We start from the raw sequence: 20,829 nt of genomic DNA on the forward strand, positions 1-20,829 counted from the left end.
AATTCCTTGTAATCTGCTTTGTTCTCTAGTGCTGGAGTTTCTTTCTCATTCTCTATGATCATTCAAAAGATCATAGATCAACTGGTAGAGGAAATATCAGGGATCATTTGACCCCTACTCCCTAACTTTAAGGCCAAAGGTGGTGGAGTGACTTGCCAAAGATCACATGGGGAATAATAAGGGCATGTGAGTGAATTTGAACCCAGGTCCTCTACCTCCAGAGCCAGTGTTCTTTCCTGAGTGCCAAAGAAACTTCTCCCATCCTTTTCTTCTTCATTATCATTGATCCATCCACCCAGGCTACAATCCCATTCCTGACAATGGCTGAACAGTCACATTAGTCACATTTTTCAGAACCCTGGGATGTAGCATGTCTGGACTTAGTGCCGTGAACTCCTCAAAGACAACTGTATGTACTCCTCCTATTTATCATCTCTGGTTTCACTCCTTAATAGACACTCTTGGTCTCTTCCAGCAAAGGGTTATCCTCCAAGAAGCAAAATAAAAATCCAGCAGGGTCATAGAAGTAGAAGGGTCCTTAAAGGCCAAGCCCTCCTTTTTTTTTTTTTTACAAACAAGTCCCAGAAATGGTAAGTGACTTGCCCAAGCTCCTCTAATTAGTAAGTGGCAGAGGTGGGATAGGAATCAGGAATGTGCTGGAGCTTGTAAGATCCCACTGCTAAATTTTCAGTGTGGGCATTTACAATTTGGAAATCAGTGAATGCTCTAAATCAGGGCTTGATTGTGTTGTTGATTGTCCACACTTAAGAAATGATGGATCTCGTTTTAATCATCGAGATTGCGTTTAAAAGTACACTGGGAGAATATTTTTTGGGTGGGAAGAGCTGATTGTTAAACATTTACCAGCACACACACTCTTGGATAAAAAACCAGGCTCTGTGAGTCCAGAGACAATCCTCTGTCTCAGAAAATCTTCTCCCTTTTCTTTATTATCATTGTCTCCTCCAACCCACACGACTTTCTTATTCCTGCTTTGGTCCTCCTCTTTCCCCAGCATAACTTTAAAAAGTTTTGACTTTGTTTTTTTCTGTCCCTAACTTCCTTGTCCTTTACCAGCTCAATCTTGCTTTTAGCACTCCTTACATTATTCTTTTGGGCACCTAAGTGGTAAAGCAGATAGAGTGCCAGGCTTGGAGTCAGGAGGGTCTGAGTTCCAATTTGACCTCAGCTACTTCCTAGCTATGTGACCTTGGGTAAGTCACTTAAGCCTGTTTGCCTTAGTTTTCTCATCTGCAAAATGAGCTAGAGAAGGAAATGGCAAACCACTCCAGGAACTTTGCCCAAGAAAATTCCTCTGGGATCTCAGAGAGTCAGACATGACCGAAAGGACTCCACAACAGCAAAGAACACTATTCTTTAAAGGCCATGACATGCTTTTGTAATCTGTTGCTTCTATTTTCCATGGGATAACATTCATATCACATTCTGCTATCATCAGTGAGATATAGAAGGGGTCTTACAAAGTGATAAAGGCCATTTTGTACCTTTATCTGTTTAATGGGTTGCTATGGTCAAAAAGTGTATCATTTTCTACTGATGAAGGTCTTTTTACTGAAGTCGACTGTTCTTAGGCAACAGGCACAGCCTTTTACTTGGCTTATAATAACAATTTACCAATAAACAATGGGAAAACAAAGTGAATAAAAAATGCACATTGCCCACATTTATGATCTGTTATAGACAGGGAACCCCATTGAAGTAAAGGTCAGTTCTAAAGGCGTCATACTCAACTCCAGTCCTTTTGCCAACTGCCCAGTGGGCAGCTACAGCTATATAGACTGGGCCTTCATCCTTGACACTGTCAAGGCCTCCTGCATGCTCTGGGTCCAGGCTTTTGGAAAATATGGCAACTCAAAAAGACAAGCTAAGGCAACCCTTAATATTCCTTAACGATGTACACATTGTATACTGCAATAGAACATAAGTGCTTTGAGGACAGGGAGATTCTTATTTTTCCCTTTGTATCTCCAGCACCTACACAATACTTGGCACCCAGTAAGTGCGCTCAATAAATGTATGATGAATTGAAATTTAATATTTCATGCTTACTAGTGTAGCACTTGAGTCGTCCATGTTTGTTATGCCTGGTTCTCATCACATGACTAACCTACCTCCTTTCCGTGCTCTGTACATGAAATGGTGTCTCTCCTGGTACATCATGCAGCCAAGCCCTTGTTAGTAATACATTACAGAGGACAGAACTTACATTCACCACATATATTTCCTTCGTTCTTTGGGATTCCTGCCATTTTGGTTTTTCCAAGATTGCTGTCTGCCATGGCCTATGGCCATAGAGCATCACTGGCAAGAATACTAGTGTGAAAAGATGAGTTTTTGCAGTATTGAGGAAGTTAGAATCATTAAGAATACTGATCTCCCAATGATGTCTATCTTGATTTCCTCCTTTGCTCTCCATACCCAGCTTTTGCCTGCTTCTGGCACAAATGGGCTATCCAGGATTTCATACAGCGTACATGGAGAGAAGTTGCATATGGTAAGACTGAAAACTGAGTGTGGTGCCAGATAACTGAGGACCTTAAAGGCTTGGAAAAGACGAAAGCCTAAGGAAAGGAGTCTCACCTTCACTTGGTATGCAATAGGAAGATGCTGATGGTTTTTGAGAAGTGTGGAATGAGCAGATCTATGGGCCAAAGAAGATATCTGGCAGATGTATGAATGAGAGATTGGAAGGGAACATAACTGAGAACAGAGGACCTGTCAGAAAATACTCTACTTCTCTAGGCAGGTGATAATTGAAGTCTGCATCAGAAAGGATGTAGTGGAAATAGTGTTGTTTGTCGTCCATTCTCAAAGATCACAGTGACATATGGCCTCACCTCCCTGATGTCATGGTGGTGGAACTATACAGTAGAGGAATGGGTATGTGAAAAAGGTGTTGCACACATAGAACTTAAAAGATTTGTAAACTGGCTGGAAATCCTCAAGTCCCCCATCATCCAGGGAAGCAGCTTCTATCAAGATGGGACAAGTCGTCTCCACCAAGTGCCAACCAACTGACACTTCCAAGGCAAGCAAGCCAGTATAACTAAAGCAGGAAGGCACCTGGAGAGAGAGGTAGAAGGTGGTATGTGCCAGGGGAATCAAGTCACCCCCAGAACTTCCAACACAACCTCCCATGAGACTCTGATGAAAATAGCCAAGGATGCTGAACCCAAGGGCCCTAGGAATATCACTGTCTCCTAGAACACTGATCCTGCTTTAGCACAGGTCCTGAAGCCAGAAATGAGAGGAGCCATCATTGTAGAGGAAGGGGCCACCTTCCTCACCACCACCACCAGCTCACCAACTGCCACTAAGGGACCAGTCAGGCCAGAACCCATAGAGTGAAAAAAACTCTCTAGACCAACCTGGCCGACTTCCAAGCCCAGCCTCTGAAGCCATCATCCCAGATACCAACCCAGGAAGGAGATGGGACCTGTCCACTACTTCTCCAGGTACTAAAGCCCCATCTCTTCAGTAATCACACTTGCTTAAGAGCCAGACAAGAAAGTTCTCCCCACCAAAGGTCTTGGCACTACGAAATGGCCCAACAGTATAAATGGACACTAATGTATGTATCAGCCTGGATCTTTATACAACAGGGAACAAGAGGCACAATGCTTTCTTGTTGCTGTTTTTCCATTTGTTGATATCACTGTTTTCCATGATAAAGCATTCAGAGACGCAAGTAGATGTTTGATATACAGTTGACATTTGAAAGTGAGAGTTCATCCTTTCCAGGGGGAATTGGGGAGAAGAGCTCATCTAACTACCTCACATTCATTGTTTACTTTGCTCAAACTGGTGAGGAGAGACAGCTTGTTACCACAGATGAGTCTTGGGTATGGAGTCAGAAAGGCGAGTTCTAACACAAACCAATGTGAGATCATGGGCAAGTCACTGAAACCTCTCTGAGACTCAGTTTCCTAATATGTCAAAGTAGGTGATGTTATCTACTGTACAAAGTTGTAGCAGAGTTACATAGTGTTCCATACAGGGTGTCCCAAAAGTCTTGATGCAGTTTTACACTTTAATAGCTTTGGGGACAACTTAAAAGAAAATTAAAGCCTCATATAATCATTGGTTGGTTGTATTTGGTCCATGCCTGCCAAGAAGTAGCTTGCTCATTTTCTAGTGTATGGCAGTCTACCTGAAATGCCACTTTACCATTCACAAAACCCTAAGCTTCTTCTTGGAGAGAGATTTGGATCTTATTGAAACCATGGTCAGAATGTACACTGCCAGCCGTATAGTAAAAAAAAATGGGTAACATGTTCCGGGTTACCCACTAATCAGCATATATTTCTGTCACATTTACTGAGCAAGAATTTCCCCTAAAAACTCTGTTTGTAAACGATCCACACACCTCTGTCTGAAGAGTCTTCTTGCCTTTCCCCAGCTGTCCTGCATGGTCCTTATGAACTGGGTTGGCCGTTCTTTTGAAAGGCACATGGGGCATAGAGGAAATTGCTTCAAGGGGTGAATCAAAAGGAGACTGAAAAGAGAAATTGCAGCCTATGTGCATGAGCCTTTACCACCAGCCTTATGGATAGAACTAAAAAAGACCACCCCACTGCAGTCACTCAAATGGGTAACAAGTAACACCAAGATTCTTCCCTACTAATCTAGCATTAGTCCTTAGACATATTAATGGTCCCCAATAAACAGTGCTACCATGACTGTCAGCAAAGGGTCTTTACCTCCTTTTTGAGAAACGAGATGAAATGTTATTCTTGTGTATACATAGTTGTTTGCTTGTTTCCTCCTCCATTAGAACTGGGAGCTCCTTGAGGGCAGAGGACTGTCTTTTCCCTTTCTTTGAATCCCCCATGCTTAGCACAGTGACTGACACATACCTGGCATTTAATAAATGCTGGTTATCTTAAGTTGACAGGAAAGTGAGTGTGTCTATCTAGACAGACCTATTGGGGTACAAGGACCATGAAAATCTATTTCAAAGAGAGAGAGAGAGACAGAGAGAGAGAGAGAGAGAGAGAGAGAGAGAGAGAGAGAGAGAGAGAGAGAGAGAGAGAAGAGAGAGAGAGACAGAGAATGAGAGAGAAAGAGACAGACAGACAGAGACAGATAGAAACAGAGAGTAAGAGAGAGAGAAAGAGGGAGAGAGAGAGAGAGAAGGAATAGAAGGAAGGGAGGAAAAAAGGAAGGAAGAAGAAAGGAGGAAGGAAGGAAGGAAGGAAGGAAGGAAGGAAGGAAGGAAGGAAGGAAGGAAGGAAGGAAGGAAGGAAGGAAATATGGAAGGCTCTCCCTGTACTCTGAGTTCCTAAGACATTGGCCTCTTTATTGTTCCTCAAAGCAGAAACTCTACCTCTCAATTCTACGCATTTTCGCTGGTTGTACCAGTGAATCCTCTCCCTCTTCATAGCCATTTCTTGTTTTCCTGGCTTCCTTAAAGTTCTACCTAAAATCCCACCTTCAATAAGACATTCCTGTAAGTTCTTAATTCTAGTGCCTTCCCTCTGTTAATAGCTGGTTTTTATATCAATAAGAGCAGAGAGAAGAGAGGGAGAGAAAGAAGGGAAGAAAGAGACAGAGAGAAGGAAAGAGAAAAGAGAAAAATGTTTCATCTATAACACTGAACAAATGACACTGAAAAGTGGAACTTTTGGGAATTTAGAGATCACCATTTTGTGGACAAAGAAAAAGTCACACAGTAGCAGAACTGGGATTCTAAACTGGGTCTCCTAAGACTAAGACTGAGTAGTATACTTTCCTCTGTATTATGACGCCTCCAAATGAAGAATCATTCAAAAACTTTGAATTATTGAGGAGCTAAGAGAGGATTAAATCAAATTCCTATCTCACGCATGAATGCCTTCAACAATAATGTTGTCAAGGGATCATCTACACTTTGCCTGAAGATTTCTAGTGACAGGGAGCTCACTACCTCAAAGGTAGCCCATTCTTCTTTTGAAAGTTCTAATTGTCATGAAGTTTCTCTTTGTACTAGATCAGAATATGTCACCTTGTGGCTTCCTAATTCTTCCCTTTGGCATTAAGTAGGACACCAGTTTCTGATGACAATCCTTTAAATATTTAAATTAGCTAAAAATATCTCTCCTAAATTATCTGTTTTTCAAGCAAACATTCAAAGTCACACAGGAAGTTCTTAACAGTGCCAGGATTTAAACCTCAATCTTCTTGAATCTTAATCTAATCCTTTTTCAAGGCATAGGGAATAAAAGCTGTGTGTTATCTCTTCCTGGTGGCTTGGACTAATACTGGATGATCCTTCTTCTAGTACAATCCTAGATTATATAAAAGAATTAGAACAATTTACATTGACTTATATTTTTTTATAAATGAACATGTACGTACAGTTTCTCTGATTTACTAGTAACCATAGAGTACAATGGTCACTGACCTTTCTCTTAAGAGGGTGAGGAGTAGAGTTAACATTTTCAGCATTTTTCTCCCTTTTTCCTTGCTTCTTGTCAAAGGGACATTTTGTTAATGAGTTCTAGACCATTCTGTTTAGAATATGAGTCATGAAATATATTCATGACTTTAATGAATCAGTATTAACTGACTATTTCTACAGTTGTGGGAAGCCATAAAACACACCGTAAGTACTGAAATAAAATTAAATCTATTTTAATTTCCATTAGAAGAAAATCTTTCATTTTTAATTTCTTCAGAGTTGCTAGGGGCTAGGATTCAAGTCTAGTGAGTTTTCCTGGAAAATGTGAAGAAAAGGATTTGTGAAACCTATAGCCGCATTAATTATGGGGAGATAGACATCCAACAGAATTTTTTTTTCTTTTTCATTGACAGCATATGCTAAAACCCCAAGCAAGTTTGCACGGTGGCATACATTATAAGAGTGTGAAAAGTAGATGGAAAAAAATTCAGAGTACCTGATCCACCACTGCACTGTTATTCCTAGATGAATGTGAAAAGAAAGGCCTAATTTTTCCAATTAGTATCTGACATAGCCCTTTTCTTTGGTTAGTAACAGACTTTCTTGTGTCTGGTTGGTTTGAAAATTCATCTTCCATTCCAGACATAACAGGAAGGATGCTCTGGATGATACAGCTGGTTCTGCATGGAGACAATATATATGTCAATGGGAAGGAGGCCACAAGGTCCATGTAGAGTCCACAAAATTTCCTCAGAAAGGTTCCACTGCAATCTCTTTCTCACTATTTAGCAAGTTCTCCTAGGAGCTCCCTCAATGGAACTGTGCAACCTGGCCTGCTTGGAGCCAAGAAGGTGGGTTTTGCTTCTAAAAAGCATCTTCTAAAAAGATGACGAAAACACAGTGTTTAGATTGTAACTGTTGCAGTACCTTGTATTTATACATACATAAGTGTGTATATATGTATGTGTGTGTATATATATATATATATATTTACCTATGAACATATATATGTGTATCTATATATATATATTTACCTATGTACTTATACATGTACATATGTATATATAGCCACCTAGTGGTACATATATTAGAATATATAAATAACACATGAATTTCATATATATATATATATATATATACATATATATGTATGAATTATTACATTAACCTATACAATTTGGTTATAGGAATTGATTTTTGTTCATCCTTCATTCTAGAAGAGGACCGCTGATTTGGGGGGTGATATTTTGATGTGCAAGTGAATTGGATTTAAGGAAGACAGAGCTGTGCAAAGTCATCAGCCCAACCCTCTGCACCACAGTCATCAGAGTTCTGAGCAACACATAGGTCAGGACCACTGGAGGCAGCACCAGATGGAGTAAAAGACCTTGACCTTTCTAAGCTAAGATCCTTCCCAAGTTTCAGTTTCTCTGAGGCACCACCCATTCAGTGATTAAGTTTGGTAAGCAATGAGGCAAAAGATGGCCTACTGTGCCTTCACAAAAGAATGCATATGAAGGTGGAAGACCTTCAGAATTTCTGGCCAGAACAAAAGGTGCCTTTTAAGTGAGGATAGGCCTGTACAGCTAAAACAAGTGATATCTGAAAGAAGTGACATCAGTCATTTATATCTTTGTTCAAAGTGATCAGTTCCTAAGAACAAAATCTGCCAGTCTTGCAAAATTTCCTGGATGAGAAGGGACAAATGTATAATTCAATCTGGGGATTGCATAATACATAAACAGGGATTGTGTCTAGGAGGGCACACTTGAGTGAGAAGCTTAATGACAATCCCTTAGGTGGTAGAGAGCCACGAGGCATCCCCTTCAAGAGGAAGGAAGGTGACAAAAAATGTAGGTGAGGGGAAACGTCAAAAACGTGAGAGTTCTTGAAGACAAGCTTTATATCCTTCTCAACTTAGCATGGGCTCATCCCTGTTTAAAATGTATCCATGTGTCAGCACCCACATGTAATTCAGTATAGGATTGTTCCAACTGGGCTTTCCATTATAACTCAGTGTGTGCTGGTCTCTTTGGGATCATTCCAAGAAAGATTCTTTGCTCTGAGTGTTATTCAACATGGTTATACTTGATTGAGGTAAAATGGTGAAATATTTAACTTTGTTTGTCTTTACTGGGACTGACCCTGAAGAGGGCAAAAGAATGGATTTAACAGGCCAGGTATCCCTAGGAAATTTGGTGCTGTAATTCAGCAATCTACATTTTTAGTGTCCTCCATTTTCCTTTTCAGCATTCTCCTGGGGGTGGGGGTGAGGTGGCCAGTGCCCCAAAATGCCCCCAACCCTCATTGCCACATACCACTTTGTCCTACCCTGTCCAAATCATCTCCTCTCCAACCTTCAATCAAAGCCTAGCTCAAGCCCATAGTTCTAACACATCCCTACTATATCCTAGAAGAATTATATTATCCTAATGACTATTAATGTAATACTGTCCTTAGCCTAAGGAATTTGCAAGATGAATGCAACAGAGATGATTCTAGCACTGTATAGTGAGTGAAGGGTAAGAGTGGGTGATTCACTGAGACTACGATGACTTTTTGCACGATATTCATTATTCTCAGTAACATCTTTAAAAAAAGTATACATATATATTTGTATACATACATATATATATCTATCTATATGTTTGTTTAATGTACTTAGCTCCACATGCTGAATACAACAAAAAGATATGAATACACACACATTACAGCTTGAAACAAATTGGGATGTGACATGACCTCTCAGAAGTGAAGCCTCCTCGGAGGGTCAATAGTTCTTGTTAATAAGTCCCTATATTGCTTTCAAAACCCTCCCCCGCTCAGACCCTGTTTCTAAGCAAACAAAAATAACTGCCCTTCCCCAACCTGAACTGCTTGCTCTTGGGAAACTTCCAGCCTTTCCTTGTCTCCAGGCAAGTTTGTGAAACTGGTTTCTGTTCTCTGTTGCTGGGTAGATTTCCTCAAACAGATTGTGTCCTCAAGGCTTGCATCAATGGACTGAGAGGGAGGGGGAGTGGGGTTAGGGGTCTCTATAATCTTTCTTGCTAAGCACACTCTTGCACTCTTCCACCAGAGCCATTTTAGGGAGAGGGAGGGTGCCCTTTCTTGAGAAAGCTAATAAAGAAATCTTTCTCTTTGCTACATCTGAGTCTCCGGAATTTATTGGTAAGGGTCTTCACGTCCCACATGGTTGTGGGAAATCCTCCGGGATTTCACCCCCTTTTTGGGGACTCCCTTAATTCAGGGGCAGGCGATGCCAGTCTTTACTGGTGGCCTCCAGGTCTCAGCTGAGGAGGGAAAAGCCCGAAGGGAAATCTCAGAGTAGCAAAATGAAAGTTCTGCAGCACTGGTAACTAGAAGACCACCATGGCCACCCATGTGAAGTGAAGGAAATTTTCAGTCATGTAAGTCTGTGGGCACAGACCCAGGTCTGGGAAGGCTTGGAACCCAGCAGGGATGCCCGTAAGGTGTCGCAAGCCCAGACCGGCAACCCTCTGGGTAACCAGGTTTCCCAGAGTCTAAGCAGAGAGGTCCATAACACATGGAGAGAATTGAAGTCCCCTGAGGATGTGAGGGATGGCTCACAGTGAAGTTCCCTCATTAGTATCTCCCTGCTACACTCCTAGCTCTCTCCTGCACTCTACCTGAGTGTGAGAGATGGCCTGCAGTGCAGTTCCCACAGGCCTAAGTTTCCTTCCTCCAGAAAGCCTTGAGTTCAGTTTGCATTTCCCCCAAAAGTTTCTATTTCTCCAGCACCAGGTCAGCATGGGTGGGGGAGCTTGGTTGCCTGGTTGCTCCTAGCTCCTAGTGCACATGTGCATCTAGTCCAAACATGGGCATGTTTTTGCTTCTATTGGGTATTAGTTGCTGCTTTTAGAATGTACACCCTGAGTACCCAGTCAAAGGAGAAAGGGGTAAGAGAGTGAGAGGGGGCATCGCGTTAGGGGATAAAAAGCCCAGGGTACCGCTCCCAACTCATACTCTCCTGGCTGGCAATGGTGACTAGTGGCGGTACCCTTTCTCATGAGAAAGCAATAAACTCCTTTCTGCTTTCAAGGTATCTTTCAAGTCTTTGTTTTTATTTTGAGTGGGTGGTCTCTGTCCCACACAGTTGGGGGCTCTCTGGGATCCCTTTACTTGGGAAAGGGCCTCCCAGCCAGTCCTAGGACAGGCCCCCACTGGCCACTTACCAGTAGTCTGTGGAGTGGTTTGGGAGTTTCCATTCCCTTTTAAGGAATGGACCCGAAGAAAGACAGATACCTGCAAGCAGAAACAAAAGCAAACAGAGTTCCAACGGTGCTAGCAAAGACAGTAGACAGAGAGAAGAGAGAGAACTGAGTTTTGGACGATCACATAAGTTGTGCGCACATAACCCAGACGAAAGATCCAGGGAGCCCTGAGATACTTTTTGGAGCAAGATCTGGTGAGCATCTGGGTGACCAGGGAGGGGGCAGGGAAGGTCTTGGTACCTGTGCCTCCACATCGAGTGAGTCCTTGGGGAAGGACAAGAACTTGTTAAACATGGGAAAAGAACAGTCCAAAACAGCTAGCAGAGAGAATTTTCCTAGCATTCCAGAAGATAGCCCTCCTGGGAGTAGACTCCAGAATTGGAACGAGTCATCAAAATATAAAGGGAAAGACAAGAGAAAAGAAACCTGATGAAATATCGCTGCTTAGTTTGGGCTGGCGATGCCTAAATTGTGCAGGGATTTCTAACAATTCTCTCCGAGCTTTTGGATTCTCCCTGTCATTTTCTGTCTGTATCTGTTTCTGTGTTTGTGTCTGTGTGGTGTGAGTGAGTGTCCTGTGTAACTTGATGCCCTTTGCAGCCAGGTAGCATCCCAAGGCTGCAGCTGGACTATGTGCAGTTTTAAATGGATTTTAATCAAAGTCCCTCAGAGGGATAAGAAGGTAGAAGGAAAGGTAAGAAAGTTTAAGCATGTAGGAGAGAAGAGTATGTGTAGAAAGTTTAAGGAAGGCATAATTTATTTGTACAGCATGAAAAGAGGTTTGGAAAGTAAAAGGTTTAGAAACTCTTGAAGAGTTGTTGGACAATATTCTCTTCCTCTCTCCCACATTCCAACTTTGACCAAGTTGTTGAATGTAGAAGAGAGAAAGATAAGGAGGAAAGGAGGGTGAATCTTTCCCCCTCAGATCAAAGGGAGGCAGGCTAAATAAGCCTTTAACTGTTCTCTGCCTTACCTAAAAGAGAAAAGTTTTTGTGTAATAGGACCCAACCAGAAAGAAATTGAATTCATTCTGGTTGTATTTTTAAAAAAAGTATGAAAAATGCAATGTGTCACTCCTAATTCAATTCTTAAGATATGTTAGAATTTATTTTACTATTTGGCACTAAAGTAAGTAGTAAACAAAAATCTTGAGCAGGCAGCTTAGAGTGAAAGGCTGATAGACTAATTTAAAAACCAACAGACAAAGTTATGGAGAGATGGAAGGAATTATGTCCACCCACCTTTTGGGTGGGTTCCATTAAATCTAATATGGATACTGGCTATGGTAAAGATATTGGTTATTGTGAGTTATGATTATTACTGTTCAATTAATTATCAAGCTCCAGAGGTGTCTTCCTGGAGGGAAAGCTGATCGTACTTTGTCAGCATCGATTCAAATTCTTTAAGCTTGCTTTTCTTTCTCCTGGGCCAAAAAGAAGTAGTTAGATCACTGGCCCAGCACATTTTAAACTGACCTGATTACAACAGGTGATTCCATAATGTTTGTAAAACTTTTGCAAGACAATGTGGACATGAATACGGAACTGAAATATTGAAGCAATATATGAATTGGTGGATAATATTCCTTTATAAAGGGACAAGGGTACTGAACTGAGAAATGTATAGTTGTATACTTTTAAAAGTACATATTGCTATTTGGCATTAAGAAATTTATTAACTATATGGCCCCAGAAAGTTCTATTGACTTTAGTTTACTGTTCAGTAAGGGGATGGTGGTGGAATTCATTCCCAGGGATATTACAAAGATCACATGATTGTAAAGGTGCTTGGCACAATGCTTGGCATAAAACAAATGCTATCTGAATGTAAACTGTTTTTAGTTAAATATAATTGCTTCACATTCATTAACTTTATGTGGATTTTCTTCTGTGTAAAGTTTATGTCAATGGTGATGAAATGAACGATTCTCTGTCTAAGGCAATTTGGGAACACATCCAATTCTTGTAGAGCCACCAGAGTGGTAATTAATTAGTTTTGGTTTTAAAGTTTAAATAGATGATAGTTGTTTATGGTATTGTTGTATTTCTAAAATTTTCCTTTATTGCATAATTTGGGAAACAACTGTATCATCTGTATTGTTGGAAAAGCAATTTCTCTTATAATCTAAGTGTTGTTACGTTAAGAACTGTACTGTAAAAAAAATGATGAATGGGTTAGGAAACTTTTAAATCATTCTATTTAACAATGTACTATAGTATTTTGAAGTATTGTAATTTAAGAAAAAATCATAAAATTTCCAAATTTTGTCTTTATTTAAAGGGAATTTTCAGTTAAAATCATTTTACTATCATTTATGAAATTTGTGAGATTGTTAACTAAGTTATTTGGGGTTACTGTTTTAATGCTAAAACCTAAAAGGGTTAATTAATTACTGTATGTGAAAAGAAGGGGACTGTGTAAAGCCTTATCAGCTTGGTTCTGCCCATTCAAGGGCACCAGTATCAGCCCTCTCTGAGGTCCATGTCAATTCTCCTTATTTTGTAAACTTACCAAGGTCCCTAGAAACCATCTGTGTGGGCAAGGTCATCTGCCCTGAGAAAAGAACTTGTTAGGATTCTGCAGTTCCTAAACAATGAACTTGGCATGCTAAGAATTTGCAAGTGTATAGAAATGATTTCTAATGATTGGCTTTTACACCAGGACAAGTTTGAATTTGAGAAGGAAAGAGGTAAAGTGAAATCTCTTATGTATGTGAGTCCTGGTAAATCTTTATTGCTTGTTGCAACTCCATGAGAGTAAAATTAACTGTATCTGGCTTTAAGCGGTGATTAGTGAAACTTGCTGTTTGAGGTAAAAGGCTCTTGGGACTATAACTAATTTTATTTTGAGTTTGAATTTGGGTATACTTGTCTGCATTAAATCAGTATCTGAGAGAAATGCCACTCAAAGGAATGTGATCCTGTACTGTAAAGCCGAGGGGACGATCTTAGCCTCAATCTAGGATGGGATCCTCCTGGCTCAGTTTCCCCATTATGTTCCTTTGGAAAGGAATGTTTCCCACCTGACTATTCCTGAGTCTGGCTATGAGGAGAAACAGATACTGCATGATTGGAGAACTGTAACTCTATCTGAATTTAAACAAAGCTAAGGATGTTTTATCCTGTCATATTTGGTATGTCACATGTCCCTGCTCTTTTGCCTTCTATAGTAAGTTTCTATGATGAGAGCCAGTAGTCAGTACAAGATATGAGCTCTTTTGTGTTATCTTACTGGGAAATCTAACAATATTTTTATCTAGAACTTGAACATGTGCAGAAATTTATGCAAACTGTTTAAGACTCACCTTAAGATGTTCCCTTTGTTTAAAAGGATTCTAAGAGCAGTAGTATTTTTCCTGTAATCAGTCTCTGACTGTTCCCAATGTGAGATTCTATTACAACACCTTTTGACTAAAGAACTTTGTGATATTTATGGATTCTGTGATAACTAGGAATTTAGTTTCTTGATAATACTCTGGAATTTGTGTTACTTAAGGACTTTTGCGCCAGCTTAGTAGGGTTTTATGAACAAGGGTAGAAATGAATGCAAGTTATTTAGGGCTCTCTTTGGAGATGTTCCTTAGGTAATGTGAGATTATAGTCATATCTTAAACTGATTATTGGAACTTGCTATTTGAAGACATAATGGGACTAATGACTAACTATTTCTGAGTCTAACTCCAGCTGTCTGAGCCACTGATCCATGATGCCAGCAGCCGTGTGAGGGGCAAATATGAACTGCAGGTATGCTTTCTTGGGAAGGTTGAGAGGGCAACTGTTCTGCATGTGCTGAGGTGAGACTGTCTTGACTTGATTCGTTAACTGAAACTTGGCAGACTTTAAGTCTGGCTCAATGCAGTTTGCAGTTTCACATAACACTCTGCCTGGAGTTGACAGGAAGTTGGGGAAATATTGTTCCCTTGCTTTAAGTCTCTAATCTCTTAGTGGCAAGTTTCTATAATCAGAAGGGTTTGTAAGTACAGTAACAAATTTACTAAAATAATTGATTATGGAACATCTTAGGTTACTATAGAGCTGGGACTAGTGTTCCTGTGTGTGTTCTGTATGAGTTAAGGTCTTTTAATTCTTGGTAATAGTATGGAGACAATTAGGACAGGGGCTTGTGAGAATGTTATTTTTGTTATTTGGTTACTATCATATTTGTCTAAAGTTTTGTTACAATTAATAATGTCCAAAAAAATGAGTGCTTGTGGTTTATTTTGTAAACGCCATCAAAGAAACACGGCATGACTAAAACTTTAAGATTTTATATGTACTGTATCAAAATTGATTATTTAATATATTTATGTATGTACTGGTGCCTGTTATTAATTACTTAGTGAAATCTCATCCTCCTGCTGAGGAAATTAATAATGGATTAATGTAAAGTAGAAGACACTGGATTCTGATGTGAATTTCTTAAACATGACTACTGGCCATGGTTCCAGTTTTGAGTTGGTAAAAATGATCAAGGTTATAAGGATGAGAAATGGTAACTTAAAATTGTGCTAAGGTCACTTTTGTAGGAGAATGGACAGAAAGCGAGTTCCTACAAGAAGACAAGAAGAAGAAGATGCTAAGATCCTGTGCTGGAGATGGCTGGAACAAATACCAAGGACCAGAGGACTTCATTGACAATGTTCCCTGCCAGACAGCTGTATAGGAAAAGACTTTTTGAATCTTAAAGGGACAATTGCATTATTGTTTTCTTTTGGGTCTGTGTATCTGCATTTGTAAAGGGCACTGCCCCTTTGATTTGTCAATGCATAGATCAATCCTTCCCATATTGACTTAAAAGGGTGATGGTTAGGGGGAAGAATTCAGATGAGAAAGAGAATAAGGAAGTGAAGGAGGCAACGAGGAAGACATGATAGAAGAAGTTTATCAACAATGGTGAGGGAACAGGATAAACGACAAGGGGGATTGTGAGGGATGGCTCACAGTGAAGTTCCCTCATTAGTATCTCCCTGCTACACTCTTAGATCCCTGCTACACTCCTATCTCTCTCCTGCACTCTGCCTGAGTGTGAGAGATGGCCTGCAGTGCAGTTCCCACAGGGCTAAGTTTCCTTCCTCCAGAAAGCCTTGAGTTCAGTTTGCATTTTCCCCAAACGTTTCTATTTCTCCAGCACCACGTCAGCATGGGTAGAGGAGCTTGGTTGCCTGGTCGCTTCTCCTTCCTAGTACACATATGCATCTAGTCCAAACATGGGCATGTTTGCTTCTATAGGGTATTAGCTGCCGCGTTTAGAATGTACACCCTGAGTACCCAGTCGAAGGAGAAAGGGGTAACAGAGTGGGAAGGGGCATCACGTTAGGGGATAAAAAGCCAAGTGTGAGGCTCCCAACTAGTACTCTCCTGGCCAGCAATGGTGACTAGGGGCAGTACCGTTTCTCATGAGAAAGCAATAAACTCCTTTCTGCTGTCAAGGTATCTAAGTCTTTGTTTTTATTTTGAGTGGGTGGTGTCTGTCCCACACAAGGGGAAGCCCTAGGAGCCTGCCTAGATTCTTTGAGTAGGTAAAGTGGTCATTCGGGAGGATGGGGAAATCAAATTCAAAATTGGGTGGAAACAGGAAAAGTTACCAGATGTGCTGGCTGATAGTCCCTTGGGATCTAGACTTAGTAATTGGGATGAACTACCAAAATATAAAGGGAAAAATGAAAAGAAAATGAAGGTTTGCAATTTGTCCTATGTCTGTTTTGTGTCTGTGTTTGTGTATGTGTGGTGTGAATGAAGGTTCCTGCGTAAAGATACATGCAGTTTTAAAGGGACTTTAATCAAAATCCATCAGAGGGATAAGTAGGTAGAAGGAAGGCAAAAAAGTTTATGGGTGGAAAGAACAGTGTCAATAGGGGGTTTAATAGTAAAAGGTTTGGAAACTTTTGGAAAAAAATAAGTAGAATTCTCTCTCTCTCTCCATTCTAACTCTGGCCAAGTTTTGAATGTGGAGGGAAAGAGAAAAAAAGAAAAGGGGAACCTTTTCCCCCTCAGATGAGAAAGAAAGGCAGATTGAGTAGCACCTAATCTTTTCTGCCTCACATAAAAGGGAAAAGTTGTTTTGTGTGTGTGTGTGTGTGTGTGTGTGTGTGTGTGTGTGTGTGTGTGTGTACCGGAACAGAAACAATAGGTAATTTAAGGGCAGCCAGGGCCTGTACCCAGGGCGGGAGGCCTCTTGGGGGTGGCTGGGTTCGGCAGCTGCCAAGGCCATGATGTTTCCCGAGAAGCCCTAACTCATTCAAATTGGCAATATTTTAAATGAAATGTGATGTTCTTAATTTAATGCTTAAGTCAGAATTTATTACACTGTTTGGCACTAAGGTAAGTTGGGAAAATGTATGGATCTGAAATTTGTCATTAGATGATTGGAAGGTGCCTAACACAATGCCTAGCAGAGGGCAGACACTAAAAGTGTCAACAACTATTCCTTAATTAGCTACGTAAGGACATTTGGAAATATAGTCAACAGAATTGGAACCACCTGATTGGTAGTGTGTCTATTTCAAGTTTTAGATCTCTAGTATTGTTTCAAATTGATCAACTTCTGTATTGTTATGTCGATTAGCTTTTCATAATTTGGGTGTTATTAAAGTGACCTGAAAGAAATTAGAGGACAGTGGGAAAATTGTGTAAGACCAGTTCTATTACTTTGTCAGCCCTGCTAACCCTGTCTTATAGTGTTTGATAACTGCCAGTTAGAAACCAGGTATTTCCACCCTCACCTGTAATTAAAGAAGAGCTGATAGCTAAAACAATTTGACTATCACTTCTTAGATTGTTAACTAAGTTGATTGTTAATTGATTACTGTGTAACTGCCCATTCAAAACAGTCCTCCTTGGGATATGGAGGTCAGCAGGCAAAGACACCAAGAATAGCTCCTCCCTGGGAAGACCTGATTGCTCTGGGGGAAGCCGTGGCACTGCACGCCCCCTCTGCCGAGAACTAAAGCAGTTACTCAAAGACCCAGAGAACTTTCTGCTACCTATTTCTACCACCACCAAGGAGTTCCCATTAAAAGAGGTTCCTTTAGCACAAGGAGGAATTGGGTATGTGAATGCTCCCCTCAATAGTTCGGAGACTAGGAATTTCAAAAAGGATAAGAAGAAACTGATAGAAGACCCCTCTGGGGTCACAGAACAGTTTAATCACTTTTGGGTCCAAATTTGTATATTTGAGGAGAGAAGGGTAGCAATACCTTATTCACAGGGGAAGAACAAGATCAGATTCTGAGGGTGGCAGTGAAGGCCTGGGATGCTGGCCACCTGATAGCACAAGGGGAACTGAAGGGAGAAGAGAAGTTCCCCCTTGTAGGCCCAAATTGGAACTGTAACAGTCTGGCCCATAGAAAGAACGTGAGGAAATTACGAGAGATGATAATACAGGGAATTAGAAAAGCTGTCCCTAAAAGCCAGAGCGTGACTTGAGGGGGATCAAACAGGAAAAAGAGGAAACTCCCTCTGCCTTTTTAGACAGGCTGAAGGAGAACATGAGGAAGTTTTGGGGGTTAGAACTTGATGATTCCACTGCACAAAGTTTATACTTTGTAACTAACTCCTGGCCAGATATTTATAAAGAGCTGCAAAAGTTGGAGAATTGTCAGAACAGGCTTTTAGATGGGTTACTGGAAACAGCCCAAAAATTATCTGTGACCAGGGTAGAGAAAAGTAAGAAGGAACAGACAAAGCAGAGTTCATCTGCCCCGACGAAAGAACTTGCAGTTCCTAAGCAATGAACTTGGCTTGCTGAGAAGTTGCAAGTATATATAAAATAGATAGAAATGATTCTAATCATTGGCTTTTACACCAGGACAAGTTTAAATTTGAGAAGAAAAGATGTTAGTCCTGGTAAATTTTTCTTGATTATTGCAACTCCATGGGAGTAAAATTCTGACTTTAAGCTGTGATTAGTGAAACTCGCTATCTGAGGTAAAAGGCTCTTGGGACTATACCTAATTTTGTTCTGAGTTTGAATTTGGGTATAGTTGTCTGTATTAAATCGGTATCTGAGGGAAATGCCACAAGCTACTCAGAGGGAGTGATCCTGCACTGTTAACAGGTAGAGGTCTGCATCTGTGAAAAAGCCGTGAGGACAATTTTAGCCTCACTCTAGGATGGGATGCTCCTGGCTCAGCTTCCCCATGGTATTACTTTGAGAAGGATTGTTTCCCACCTGCTCTTCCTCAGTCTGGCTATGATATGGAATTGATACTGCATGACTGGAGAACTGTGACTCTTATCTGAATTCAAACAGAGCTGAGGATGTTCTATCTTGTCATATCTGGCATATCATATGTCCCTGCATTTTTCTTTTATCGTAGATTTCTTGGATCAGAGCAAGTGGTCAATAAAAGATGTGAGCACCATATTGAGTATATGAGATCTTGCTGTTTTGATCTGAATTTGTAGTCATCTCAGGACCTTATTTATATGTACAATTTGAGAAGGCTAAACAAGTTTGTGGAACAAGATTGTGTATCTCTTTAGTTGTGAGGTTACAAGGTAGGAACCTCTTTAGTTTAAGGTAGATTTTGCAAGGTAACCACCTCAGAGGGTGGATGTGAACCAAAAGTCACCAAGGTGTTTAGGTGTGTATTGAAGTTTGTTATTAATTCCTAGAGAATATGTGCAGGCTTTGGCAAGTTAGCTGTTTTCTCTACAGAAGAAAGGAATCATTGCTAAAACACCCCTTTTAGGGTTTCCAGTCCATAAGTTCCAGCCTGGAGACTGGGTGTTGATCCAAACATGGAGAGAGGAAAAGATGACTGCCGCCTGGGAAGGCACATACCAGATCCTCCTTACCACTGACACTGCTGTCGAACCAGAGAAAGGCTGGACTCACTATCCCAGAGTGAAATAATTATTATTTAATGTAATTGTTAAGGGTACCAAGAGTAATAAGAGTGATAATTTGTATTTGTAATAATATGGAAATGCCGTTGATGTTATCTGAAATTATATTGTATTTCTAAAACTCTTAAATTGTAAATTTGGGGGAAATTGTTAAATACCTAATGAGTGTATTTGGGTATTCTCAGGAAGATTTAGTGGGTGTGAGGAGGCTTCAAATTGTAAGAAATAAGAGGGGGAATTGTGAGAGATGATCTCTCAGAAATGAAGCCTCCCCAAAGGGTCAATAGTTCTTGTTAATAAGTCCTTGTATTGCTTTCAAAACCCTCCCCTGCTCAGACCCTGTTTCTAAGTAAATAAAAATACTTGCCCTACCCCCAACCTGAACTGCTTGCTGTTGCAAAACTTGCTGCCTTTCCTTGTCTCCAGGCAAGTTTGTGAAACTGTTTTTGTTCTCTGTTGCTGGGTAGATTTCCTCAAATAGATTGTGCCCTCAAGGCTTGCATCAATGAGCTGAGAGGAAGGGGGTGAAGAAGGGGGAGTTGTGGTTAGGGGTCTATATAATCTTTCTTGCTGAGCACACCCTTGCATTCTTCCACCAGAGCCATTTTAGGCGGATGGGGGGTGCCCTTTCTCGAGAAAGCTCATCAAGAAATCTTTCTTTTTGCTACATCTGAGTCTCCAGGATTTATTGGTAGGGGTCTTCACGTCCCACACAAGGGTATCTGGATCAAGAGCTTCCCTGGGGCCCCTGTTGGTTCCCTTTATTTTGTAAATTTGCCAGGTCCCTGGAAACCATCTGTGTGGGAAAAGTCAGCAGCCCTTGGGAAAGAGCTTGTAATGCTCAGAATTTCCAAGCTCGTGTACAATGTAGAAATGATTTCTAACAATTGGTCTTTACACCAGGAAAAGTTTACATTTGAGAAGGAAAGGAAAGGAAAGAAAAACAAGTGAAAGATGTTAAGCCAAATCTCTTGTGTATGTGAGGCCTGGTAAAGGAAGGAGGGCTCTCCCTAAAATCTGAGTTCCTTTGACATTGGCCTCCTTATGGCTCCTCAAACAAGAGACTCCATTTCTAAGTTCCAAGCATTTTCACTAGTTGTACCCCATGCCCAGAGTCTTCCCCCACCTCATAGCCATTTCCTGGATTTCTTGGCTTCCTTAAAGTCCCATCTAAAATCCCACCCTCAGAGATATTTTCCTGTGATTTCCTTAATTCTAGCACTTTCCCTCTATTGATTATTTCCAAATTATCCTCAATATAGCTTGTTTATACATGTTCCTTATATCAGTCTGACAGAAAGAAAGATAAAGAGAGACAGACACACACAAACACACACACACAAAGGGA

At 40.7% G+C, this 20,829-nt stretch overlaps 1 long non-coding RNA gene across 2 annotated transcripts in view; it reads left to right on the forward strand.

Annotated features, from left to right (window-relative positions):
- Positions 1-20,829, forward strand: part of LOC110204069 (uncharacterized) — a 56,281-nt gene that overhangs the window by 21,616 nt on the left and 13,836 nt on the right. Inside the window, exon 1 of one of the 2 annotated variants that reach the window (XR_002323190.2) lies at positions 10,644-10,826. The exons of the other annotated variant lie outside the window; for it this stretch is intronic. This is a non-coding gene — a long non-coding RNA (uncharacterized LOC110204069). Of the gene's footprint in view, positions 1-10,643; positions 10,827-20,829 lie in introns of those variants that run through there. 2 annotated transcript variants of the gene reach the window in all.

This window comes from Phascolarctos cinereus, unplaced genomic scaffold, assembly GCF_003287225.1.
Source record: "Phascolarctos cinereus isolate Bilbo 61053 unplaced genomic scaffold, phaCin_HiC Scaffold_85;HRSCAF=623, whole genome shotgun sequence".
Classification (NCBI taxonomy): domain Eukaryota; kingdom Metazoa; phylum Chordata; class Mammalia; order Diprotodontia; family Phascolarctidae; genus Phascolarctos; species Phascolarctos cinereus.